General features: G+C 39.0%; 1 protein-coding gene across 8 annotated transcripts in view; it reads right to left on the reverse strand.

Annotated features, from left to right (window-relative positions):
* The window catches only part of CCSER1 (coiled-coil serine rich protein 1), a 641,644-nt gene that overhangs the window by 629,193 nt on the left and 538 nt on the right, over positions 1-11,913 (reverse strand). The window contains exon 1 of one of the 8 annotated variants that reach the window (XM_085579112.1): positions 11,289-11,873. The exons of the other annotated variants lie outside the window; for them this stretch is intronic. The gene's annotated coding sequence lies outside the window, so the exon portion shown is untranslated. Of the gene's footprint in view, positions 1-11,288; positions 11,874-11,913 lie in introns of those variants that run through there. 8 annotated transcript variants of the gene reach the window in all.

Here is an 11,913-nt window from a genome sequence, read left to right on the forward strand (position 1 = left end):
GCCCTGGTAGAATCTAACTCCAGTATCAAGCAGGCAGTGTGCAATGACATTTCCTGCTAGAAAACATCCCACAATTTAAATTGCAAAAATTGCTTGGGTGTGTAGTGTTTATGTTCAATGCTTCCACAAGGAATGTCCCAATACAGATGCAAAATCTGTATGCACCTATCTCATCATTAAGCTCTTAGTAACATCCAGATGGCTAGAAGAAACAGGCTGTTCTTATCACTCTTATTTTTCTATATTCATTTATATTTTTAGTATTTAACCATAATATCAACATCCTTGGTAAAGCCAAACATCTTGCAGTTCAATAGTTTCTATTATTTCTTCTACTGAAATAATTGGATAATCATCTATTTGGACATAAACATAGAACAACCCTACTGTCCTTGGCAGAGCTACTGCAGGCTCATAAGAGCCTAAATTTGAGACTAAATTTTATACATTATCAGTCCTCCCAGGACCTGAAGTGTCCCAAGTAGCCCCTGGTTGACCACTGATCCACAACATCATACCTACTTTGATACTAGAAATTGTAACATTATTTGTATATGCAATAGGCCAAGCCTGTGTTTTGAGATATCTGATACTCTACATCCTGGGGTGTATATTTTTAGGCTACAGACATGTTTTAACTTCTGTTAAGCTTCTAGGGCTACTATCCACAAGACTATTCCAATAATTTTCTAAAAAATTGTACAAACAAATCAGATCTGATATTCAGGTAATTAAAAAGCTCAGGGTTGCAAATAAGAGATTTCAGCATAAAGCATTTTTTTAATTCCTCCTAGCTAATATGGAAATCCCACCTTCTTAATAAGCAGCAATTAGAACCATTTAAAAAAACTTTATAATTCCTTCTTCAGTCACAGGACTTAGCATTCTTGAAAGAACCTTAGCTGCCAAAAAAAAAAAAAAAGAAAGAACACTCTTTGTTCACAAGGTAAGTTTTCCAGTATAAGTAGACATAAAACAAAGCAGAGTTATTTCATTGAATTAAGATATGACTAGAAGTATAGGCTTATGTGCAACGCTGCATTGCTTATATTCATATAAGCAATGCATGAATTTAGCAATCCAAAAATCAACTTAAGAACTTCACCTCTTCTCAGATCAGATAAAACCTTCAGATAACATGTTAACTAAGACAGTGCAATAAGATACTAGAACAAAAGTAGAATTGCTGCCTTCTGAGGTGACAAACTGGATATTTAATTATACCTACTGAGACCAGTCTTTTGTTTAAAAAAATTCATTAGCTGCTTCAGCTTTTGAAAAAAAAAAAATCCTAACTATTAGGATTTACTATGGTAAAGCTTTACACAAAAATGGAGAGGATTTGAAATGAACTGGAGAGCATCATTAAGCAAAGAGAAGTACTAAAACTAAGATCTAAAAAGCAAAGTATGCTTTTATCTACAACTAACTTGAGTAGGTAAATGTTAACTTTCCAGCTGGTTACAGTAAGGTGCCTCTAACAAATATTCACCTGTCCTTAAGTGCCCCTTGAAGTAAAAGCACAAGAGACCAACACTGAAGATAATCTATGCTAATTACGGTGTTAAGAGTCTAGCTGTCTTTTCAAAAAATTAAAAAAAAAAAAACCACTGTCATGTAAAGGTAATCATTTTGCTGCACATAATTATCAAATCTGTAATTCCACAGGATTTTAGCACACTTTTAGGTACTTCACAGCACAGTGATTTATGTCCCCAGCTCTCAAATCTTGAGGGTAAAAAGAATTGCAGATACCTGGCCTACACCTGTTCTAAAGGCCAGAATTCAGAAGGAATCAAAAACTGTGTTCAATTCTGTGAAGAAGAAAATACTGATGACTGGAGTCTTTAATGCCATTTTTTGTTTGTCAGTACAATTTCCTGAATCTGCAGCGGACATTTCCCTTCAGAAACCTAATACCAGATTTAAAAAAAAAGTCTGACTCATTTGAATATTAATCTCCGGCCCTTAATTCATCTAAATTTCCTCATTCTTCCCTTTCCTACTCCATCTTTTAACTCCAAGTGGGATCACTGGAAATGACATTCTTGGACAGGATGGGGGCATGATGCACCAAAAAAAGGACACTCAAACCTGCAAGAAGCAGTCCAGGCAACTAACACAGAAGGATCAGCAGGAATCCGGAGCACACATCATACTCACATCTCACCAAAGACATGACACTAAAGCAGGGAAGCACGACACTAAATCTATGCCTGTAATTGGCAGCTGGAGGTGAGGAGACTCTGTAGCAGCAGCAGTTCTGGTTTTAATGTATCAGTGAAAAAAGAGCACAGGAAAGAAGCATTTCAGTGCTTCTCAAGTGCTCAGGAGGAACACAGGTTAATGTGCTTGGTAACAAAACTGGGATTTAAACAGAGTTGTGCTGCCTCCTCTACTGCCGAAACACAGAAACTCGACTGCCGTACATGGGTGTGGTCTAAGACAATGTTGGCTGTTGCTACTGAGTTAACTTACTTGGCCACTCAGTTAACTTACTATTAAGCAATATGTTAATTGCTAATTAATCCATTAACAAAATAACAATTTCTACACAAGTTCTCAGGTGTATGTACTCACTATCTTACTGCGAACACAATTCAACGCTCATGGATATTGGCTTTTCCTTTTCCCTGACTTACGTGTGGGATGTGAAATTTATTGCATTTCCTAACTCCTGTAATCTTACTCATTTTTCCATAATTTAAAGCACTTCTGTTTACCATATCAAGACAACTTTATTCAATCACTTTAAGAGAAGCTATTTGCCAGAAGTCCAATATGCTTTTGCTAATTCCATCTTCTCTGCCCTTTAATTTTTTTACACATCTCCAAAATAGGGAAATGCCAACTTCATTAGACTCCTCGAGCTCACTATTTGGAAATCACCACGCAAATGCTAATCACTGCTAGTTTGAGGCACACTATGAAAAATATAGCAGTACTAACTGTTTTCCAATTAAAATCTTAGTGGGCCTAAAATTATATATGAGGCAAGACTTCATGGTGTATTCTCAGAGAAGAGATCTATTAAGAAATATACAGGGTGGACTCCTCCAGATAAGAGCTATCAAGAGGAAGGACAGTGAAAGACGGCACCTTGGACAATCATCTTTACAACAGGAAATAATGAGGTGTAGCAAGACACACTGCTCAGCTGGCCTGGCTGTCCCCAACCACTCCCACCCACATGTCTGTACAGTTCAGCTTTTCCAGAAGCACTTTACAAATACTAATTATTGCTTTCCTGGGCTGGAAAAGTCAAGCACTGTGTGAGCACTAAAATGTTATTGCTACAGAAAGGAGGTGGGAAATGTTTTAAGTAGCTGAAAAATATATGCTCCTTGTTTTAATAAAGCATTATTTATTCTTATAGCAGAACAGGTATTTGTTCCTAAGTTTTAAGCCACCTTTACTTAAAATACAGTTCACAAAGAAAAGTAAATTTAAAAAAAACAAACCTATTTCTAAAATCACTACTGCAGAAATCCTGACAAAAACATTTATTCAAACTGAATATTCAGTTTTCACCAGGCAGTAATAAATACCTTTCTCACAGAAATCATGCATACAAAAGATTTGAAGCTTATGTAAATATGTACAGTCTGAACAGTATATATGCACAAACACAGTGTGAGTTACATTTGTGCAGAATTTCTTCCTGTTAAAAAGAAAACGGAAGTAATGCTCACTGTCAGCTATCCATTTGACACTGCTTTTTCTCTGAAAGCCTCTGCAGGTATCCAGCTGAACTGGTTAATTCCAAAGAGCCACAACTGTCCAGCTGTGATGTGGCAAAGGAAGCAGCATTCAAAGTCAGCAGTTCTACTGTCATCCCCTAAAGACAGTATCAAGCTCCTAGCACACAATCTGTTCATGTACACCCAAAATATCTCTTCCCTTGAGGCCATATTTCTCCATTTCCTCCTCACAGGCCCTTTAATGCTGCCCCTCTCTAGCTGTTTCACTCACTGTCCACACTCTTCCATAAGGGCACATGTCCATTTCTCTCACAGGCACCACCAATGTCCTGATAATTCCTCTTTTGCTATAACCTGAACTAGGGCATTGAAGATGATGTTCCAAACCAGTCCCGGAGTTTATCCTAATTTATCATGACTGGACTGAAACAAGGACAGTCCTTGGAGCAGGGGAACCCCACCAAAATCCCTCTGTCACCAAAACAATTACAAGCAGCCCCTCAACCAGAAACCAGTGCTCCCACTATGGTCTCTTCCTACGACATGGCATAACAGCAGTTTTAGCTGATGCACAAACGGTAGCCTTTAAACACACCCTTTACTTATAATATCCTAAATACATCAAGCTCAGCTTTGCCACAGATGCTATTTTGTGGTTACATCTTTGTTATTTCATGAGCACAGATTAAATATTAAATAATATTTTAATAAAAAATAAATGGATGGCGCTTTACACTTCAAGTCATTAAAAAGTTGAACTTCTCTCTATGTCATTAGCTGTATATGTCTGCTGAGTCTTTAATTGTGTTTTGAAGAAGAAGAAATCACAGACATGGAGACCACATGAGAGAAATGGCCTCAATCCAACATGAAACCATGTATAATCCTAAACTACATAACTCAGTAGTAGTTTAATGATAGCTTGTCTAATTATATCTTACAACACTTACTCCGCAATAGTATAGCATAAAATCAGCTCTCACACATACATATTCATACACAAACACGCAACACCTACATAAAGAAAGCATTATGTCTTTGCTTATACACAAGAACATCAGAAGTCCATAGTCTGCCAACAAACATACCATGTGTCCTCCATACACTTCATCCCATGAAATGCTTCCATTACAAGCTTCTGAAATATCCAGCTGCAGCAAAGTTAAGGACAAGATACAGTATTCTTCAAGTACCAACATACTTTTTCAGGTTTGTATCAATGTTTGACTATAATTCTCAGCACAAAAATTTATTTCGAAGTATGAAGAAATAAAGAAAAAATTATCGTATGCTAAGTTCCAAAAAATACAGTGCATCATAGAGGAAGTAAATGAGAGAGATCTGGTTAAATCAGGATGTGTGCATGGGACAGCTCAGATATAAGACTGGCAATGCTTTTTACCTTGCACACATGTCCATTTTCTGTAGGTTCAAATGTACAGGTACCATATTTAAATATCCACTAGAGTCAAAAAAAATATCAATATGGTCACATGTTTATAGTAGTTTCAAGATATGTACTGACTGCATGAAGTTTCTTCAAAAACTCCAGGTTAGCACTGAACCCATACAGAAACACAGATTTGATACACTAAGATACAGCAAAGTATAAATATTTCCCTCTTTAATCTCCAGATGATAATGAACTTTATTAAACAGATGCCACCCATCTTTCATTTCAGTTAGCTGAAAGAACCAATTAGAGGCCCATTTTCATAATGAAAATGTGAATATAATGTGAAGCTTTGTCTAACAACAGGCTTGTACGGCAAAGCCTAAGCAGAGCTAAGCCATAGTCTCCAAGGGCTCCTCCCAGCACAGAATGCTAATGTGGGACAGTGACTGACTAACTGCATCCATTCACAGATGTAAAAGGCAAAAACCCAGCAGATAACATGGAGAGAAGTTGCATGAGAGAGAAGTCATGAGTTGGAGAGAAGAAACAGAAGTTTTAGTTAGAAAAATCCATAATCTCTCAGCTCCTGAATTAGCAAGATGCCTGATCTTTTCCAGTATTCTCAGCAAGGCAAGGCTTTTAAGCATACTCATACTCAATGGCATTGCAAGCTGCTAGAAAAAGAAAACACACTCATGCCAGCAGGAGAAGCAACCAGGAGCACTGGCCAGCCATGGGACCATCCAGAGGACAGCCAGTGGGCTGCACCAGGCACAGGAGACACTTCCATCTGGCCTGTCACCGCAGGAGATGCAGAACAGCTGCTCGGGGATCACACACGCAAGGCTGAACACCTCCTCTCAAGCACAGTCTAGCACACAACATAGATGCCACTTTCACAGTGGTCTGGGGAATCACATCTGCTGCCAAGGATGGAGGAAAGCACTTTTCAGGTCCTGGATCCCTCTTTACCCCAAAAACATGAGCCATCCTATCCCTCAGGCCACATCAAAGTAAGTTCCTCCAAACAGATTTTAAGCCAAATTGAACTCACTCTATTAGGCTTATAGAAAACAGCCTTCTATGAGAAAATTAGCTGTATCCATATTTATTTTTATAAGTCCCATGGAGACCAATTAAATTAATTAACCTCTCTCCATCATCTTTTCTATTAAGTCTGTCCTCATGTGTAAGAACATGAAGATGGAAGAGGCTAGATCATTTCCCTATTCTAAGCTGTAAAAAAAAAATTAACAGAGATTAATCAGCACACACAGCAAAAACTCCTTCCATTTTAAAATATTTTTAACAGAAAATACCTGGGCTCTCCTAAAATAATTACTTTTTTAATCCATCCATCACAGAGTTTTAAAATAAAACTTACCATACGATTGTGTGGATCCCAGGAATAATTCTACTATTCTCAGATTTTAGGGATGGAATAACCAAGATAAGCAGGTTCCTAACTCTTTCCTATATAAGTGTCTACACAAATTAGTTCCTTCAGATTCCAATTCCAGACTTTATAGAAGTACTTTTTCGTACTTACAACTACTATACACCATTCTATTACAAGAGCCTTCCTCTCAACTGCACTTGCACTTCCACATTTGTATTCATCAAGTTCTTTTTTTTTTTCCTGTTAAGTCAAACAAGCAGACCTTTTTTAACCCTTCAGGGTAAAACATTTTCTGATTTTTGAATAAGCGTCCCTCATTTTCTTTAAATACTCTACAAAAGGACATCCTATTTTTCTATGTAAGAGACCAAACTGACTAGTTCCAGAAAGCTTCACTAACAAAATATACAGCACAAAAAACATCTCCTTTATTTCTGCTCAGTATCCCCCAATGCAGAGACACACTGTAACCCCATCCCCTGTATGACAATGGGATTGGTGACCCACTACTTCAGTGAGTCACTGGTTTTTTAATGTAGTTTAAGAGTGACCTAAATCTTTGCTTTCTATTCATTCAATGTGTCATTTAGCTTATTAAAATGAACCCTGTAGAAGTGAGTTCATCTTATTATGCAGCACAGATCACTCTGAAATTGAATTCCTCTTATTACGTATACATTAACAACCTTTTTGTTCATGTAGAATCTCAAAGTTTATGAAATAACTTTTGAAAATAAGTGATGCTAGTCATGATCATGGTGCTTTTCACACCTCTATTAAAGGGTCAAACTGCGACACACACTATATAAGAAATTAAGGGAGATCAGATGTAAAACACAAATACTTCTAGAGAGAGGATTTTTTCTTCCTGTGAATAGAGTTTAGAGTCCAAAACACCATTAGCTATGAGAAATCTTATGTTAATCTGAAGTCATGTTACAGAATCTGAAATTAATTCAGCTGCCAAGAAATTGCTGCCATCATTAGATATGTTTAGCCATGTGGGACAGTGGATTATCAAAGTTCAAAAAACAAAAAGAAGATCAGCAGCATTCCCTGAGCTCACAGAATAAGATTGTTAGCTCATACAATTTGCATTACCTTGGGCACTGCAGACATAGCCAGCTCTCACAGAGACTTCCAGTTCTACATTTCTACAGTTTTAATCACTTTTGAGGGTGTGTTGTGAAGGCAGAACTTGGATCTGGAACAGCCATCCCTATGATTGTAGTAGATGGGGACAGGCGAACGGAAGATCCCGGGATGTGACGGAAAGAAAGACCCCCCCCCTTCCCCCTCTCCTCCTGAAGCACGTTATCCATTACCCCAAAGAATGTAACCACATCTAACCCAGTAGTTTTCCACTCCTGACTAACCCTAGAGATCCTACCAACCCCTCCTGACGTAGCAAAGTCCCCCAAGACTATTTAAACCCATGAGATAAGATAATAAACGCTTTCAACCGTCCACCACACTGGTGTCAGTGTCTGTTGTTAGCCCGAGTAGCCCGGGCGAGACCGGGATGCCATGCTGTTCCTTGTAACCAGGTCACCTTGCCTTCCCTGAAGGCAACATATGATGCAGCCAGGCCACACACCCATCTCATGCACATGCAAAATCTTATCCTCAGGAAGAATGTAAGATACCAATCTCCCCCAAAATATTCTCCTTCCATTTTCATGCCAGAATTTCTACATACATGGTAGCACTCATTGGACTGAAGTGATCAACTTGTCCTGCATTCCCTTTAGAACATACATGCTTTTACCTATCAACACAAATGAAGATTCAAGTTTACACACCCATTGCATGAAGAACATGTTAAATTCTTTTGTTTTTTTAAACTGGCTACAGCTTCTTTCATTTACTGCAGCCAGTGGCAAACAATAAACAAAAATAAAGTATTTTGAGCATAAAAAAAACTACCAATACCATTTTTCACACCACAACTGATCTAGTGTATACATTGTGGAGGCAAAAACCTTTAAAACTTGATCACTGTGTCATCATGTTTTCTAAGAGCACTCTTTCCTCCCATCAAGTTGTGTGAATAACTCCAATTAAGCCCAGTCTTTTCTCTGAAAGTCACAACTTTATTATAATGGATTTCAATCATAAAATTAAAATCTTTTAGGTCTCCATGCCTAACTGTACCCAAGCAGTAACATCAACAATTTCATATCTTGAACTAATACTTCATTTCATTATAGCCTGAGGGGTGGAAATAACACCATACCTGAAACATCTATCATGAACCAAAAAGATTAGAAAGAAAAATCCAAAGATTTCTGCAGGAATTGAAGAAATTGTGCTTTAAATACACTTTAAATAATTAAAATATTTTGCTGAATTATTCATTGAATGTTTAAAAATACAGGGATTAGCTCTCAAATTTGGTCTCTGTATATTATTTTCTTCTCCATCACTTGCCTGATCTGTACTTTCTAGGGAAGAGTCCTGAAAACCCACTAGCAGCCTGAATTACTTTTGGATTTAGGGAGACCTTAACCCAGCTTTTCAGTAATGTTAGTGTTTTCTCTAGCTTTAACTAGCTTTAATAACACTGTTTGTTACACTCAGTACATTAACAAAATGTGATTTAGATGACGCATTTCAGCATGAACAACATTGTTGTAAATAGTGCACCCTCCTCAGCTCTCCCAAAGACATCATTCTGCTCCTCCACACAGTCATTAAGTAATCCTATTCCTTTCAACTACACTAATTCATGCACACCTGAGAGCAGGCTAGGAGCTGCAGGAAAGCTATTGTCCTGCTAAGAAGTACATGCTATATCTAACCCCTCTTTCTGTGCTTTCAAATCTCTCCCCAAGAGAAAGAAACAGTCAAGTGTCAAATGAGGACAAAGGAGGAGTCTGATCCAGAGTGCACCCAAAGGGTACAGTTATTTACATGGCAGGGAACTGGAGATGCACTCAGCTAACAAGGGTAGGCAGTGCAAAACCATTCCACAGGAACTAAAATCCCAAGCATGAGGAGCAGGAAAGAACACCATTCCCCTTGTTAGAACAGACCCACAAGATATCCTCCCTGTGATAACTCCATTGCAAGCTGTTGTGAAGAGGTACACAATAAGAAGAAGGTCTCAAATCCAAAGCTGCTAGGTTAAACAGCTGAAGCATAGGATATGAGGATCTGCACTGTCCTGGTCCCACATGCTTCTCCATTTGAACAGAGTCCAAAAGAGAGACAGAAGGTAAAAACAGCCTAAGAGGCTGCTAGCCTCACATAGGGAGGCTGTCTAGCCTCTCACAATACATCCTTATGGTGAACAAAGGGTAAGCACCAGGACAGATGGCAGAAACTTTTAAAGCCTACCGTGGCTTTTTTCTCCTTTTTAATCAGATGTAGCTGCAGAGATGAGCACAACACAGTAAGCAGTTTGAAGATTACACTGAAATTCAGCTCTGCATGTATCTACTCCTAGGCAAATAAACAAATACAAAATATATTCTGTTTCATCTCCAGCCAGGTTACGATTTCAGTTTCCATCAAACCTGACCTCCTCAGCAAATGCCACTCCACTGGCAATCCCTCAGGGCATTATAGGGACAAAGTGAGGCATGCAGACACTCTAATGTAATGTTGAGGAATACACTTGGTGCAGGTAGCTCGGCTTGCAACCTGCAGGTTGAGCTCTGCATGGAACAAGAGGCTGTGAACTGCCAACCCTTGTTTTAACAAAGAGCATGAAAATGGGTGACACCAGCCAGATGGATGTAGACTGAGAGGGTGGCAGGAGCTGAAGATTCAGGAAGCAAAAATAACTCCTGAAATAATTTTATCTGTACATATCCCAGTGACTAGTGTCTTTCCCTTAATACCACAAACATATGAGAATATTACTTTGTTCACTAATATAGACTTAGCTCTAAGAGCATACTTTGAGATAAGATTGTAGGACAGGGAATAAAGAGAATCACATTTTGCTCATAATAGTTGGCAGAAAATACCTCTGGCTTCTATGTCTCACTTTCAGCAGACCCTGGATAGTTGTGTATAATTACCTTCTCCTGAGACAGTGCTGCCTATTTATGGGATATTGCTCTCTGGGATGCAAGAGATGAATAATGTCTCAGTTGTCATCATGATGTCTCTTAAGAGGACTTTCCAAGACTAGTTCTTCCTCTGAGTTATTCCAGGTCTGAGTCAGACCTTCCCATTTACATTTCCAAGAAAACATTCTTGGAGTATTTTTTAGCGTTTCTGTAATAATTCCCTTTCTTACAGCAGCCTCAAAAATCAGAGCTAAAGGAAGCTACTCCAGAGATGATCACTAATGCCAAAAAAAAAAACCAAAATTAACTACTACTACTTCCAGCTAAATAAATACAAACATTACCATCCTTTATACCAACTGTGTTTGTAGTACAGGAACACATACAACGAAGAGTTGTAAAGAAGACAAGAACCATCCTGAATAATTAGGTACAATGTCTTTGCTATCTGAGCTTTTTCAGTTCATTAATATTTCACTTTTATATATTCCTCAGCTGCTTTTACAACATGTTCCTTTCTCTCCCTCTTAAGTATGAGCAAGGAGAATTGTTTGAAGTAACTAGAAGACCTTGCCTCACAACCCCACCTCTGTGCCCCCTGAGAGTTTAACGCTTCAAGTGCAATATATACTAGATAGAAAAACACATCTAGCATAGAAAGGGATAAGAGAATACTCCAGGTCTCCTTTTTAGTTACATTCAGCTATAAGTAATATCTGTGTGCAGTAAGAAAATAAAGCATACTGGCAGTTTGTCTATGCCAAGACACTTACTGCTGTCTGTCCCAGAGGAGAAACAGAGACATAAAGCTGGGAGGGAGGAGGAATCTCTTCTCTGTGGAAAAGCAAAATAACCCCGTTCCTTTGCAAAACAACTTGCAGCAACATCCCTTCCTTGCCAAAAGTCAAAGACAACCTCTTTAGCTAGGAGGAGCAAAACAAAAAACTGCCTAGAGGAAATAAAGGATTTCCATGAACCTCTTCCATATAAGCACTACCATCACCATCTGCCCCACTTTTTCATCTTGCCATGCGATTTTGGAAAGCACATGCAGCATCCTCCATCTCCTGCCTCCATATCCATGGCAAAGGTCACACATGACCGCCAGTGGCCGGGCCCTACCCATTCCCATTTCTGAAACCACTTATTGTCGTTTTCACTGGTTAATTGCAGACTGCTTAACACACGCACACACTGAGGGAAAGGCGGGGAAAAGGAAAGAAGAAAAGCCAAAAACATAAACAAAAAAAGGATGGGATTTCTTCCCCGTCACCTGCAGCAGCGCGGTCGGAGCGACGGCCAGCGGGTCACCAGGCAGCGCCTGCCCGCGCCGTGCCCCCCGCAGGCCGGGCCCGACGAGCCCCGCGATGCCCCCAGGCCACCCCGGCGGCACCGCGG

The sequence above is a fragment of the Lonchura striata genome, chromosome 4 (genome assembly GCF_050655825.1).
Source record: "Lonchura striata isolate lonStrDom1 chromosome 4, ASM5065582v1, whole genome shotgun sequence".
In the NCBI taxonomy this organism is placed as follows: Eukaryota; Metazoa; Chordata; class Aves; order Passeriformes; family Estrildidae; genus Lonchura; species Lonchura striata.